Source organism: Etheostoma spectabile, chromosome 20 (assembly GCF_008692095.1).
Source record: "Etheostoma spectabile isolate EspeVRDwgs_2016 chromosome 20, UIUC_Espe_1.0, whole genome shotgun sequence".
NCBI classification, from domain to species: domain Eukaryota; kingdom Metazoa; phylum Chordata; class Actinopteri; order Perciformes; family Percidae; genus Etheostoma; species Etheostoma spectabile.
In genome coordinates, this window is record NC_045752.1 from 19331500 (window position 1) to 19331775 (window position 276).

Here is a 276-nt window from a genome sequence, read left to right on the forward strand (position 1 = left end):
TTCAAAGGACTTTAAGTTTCATATCTGAAGTTGGTATTTTTATACGTTTTATGTATCAGAACTTTAATATATGTTGATGTTTCTCTATTCTGTTGTGACAATAAAACAAATTAGTATCATATTTTAGGGAGAACTCATAAATATCTACAAATAACTAATGTTAAGGAAATCTGTTTGTTTTTTTACGCGTTTCTAGATTAGTTTTTTTTAAATATACTGTATATAGGCCGATATATCAACATTTCGGATTTTTAAATAACCAAATATTCGTATCGG

General features: G+C 25.7%; 1 protein-coding gene and 1 long non-coding RNA gene across 2 annotated transcripts in view; one reads left to right on the forward strand and one right to left on the reverse strand.

Annotated features, from left to right (window-relative positions):
• LOC116669807 (uncharacterized) overlaps window positions 1–276 on the forward strand; it is a 16714-nt gene that overhangs the window by 13356 nt on the left and 3082 nt on the right. The window lies entirely within an intron of this gene.
• Window positions 1–276, reverse strand: part of gabrb1 (gamma-aminobutyric acid type A receptor subunit beta1) — a 60397-nt gene that overhangs the window by 7593 nt on the left and 52528 nt on the right. The window lies entirely within an intron of this gene.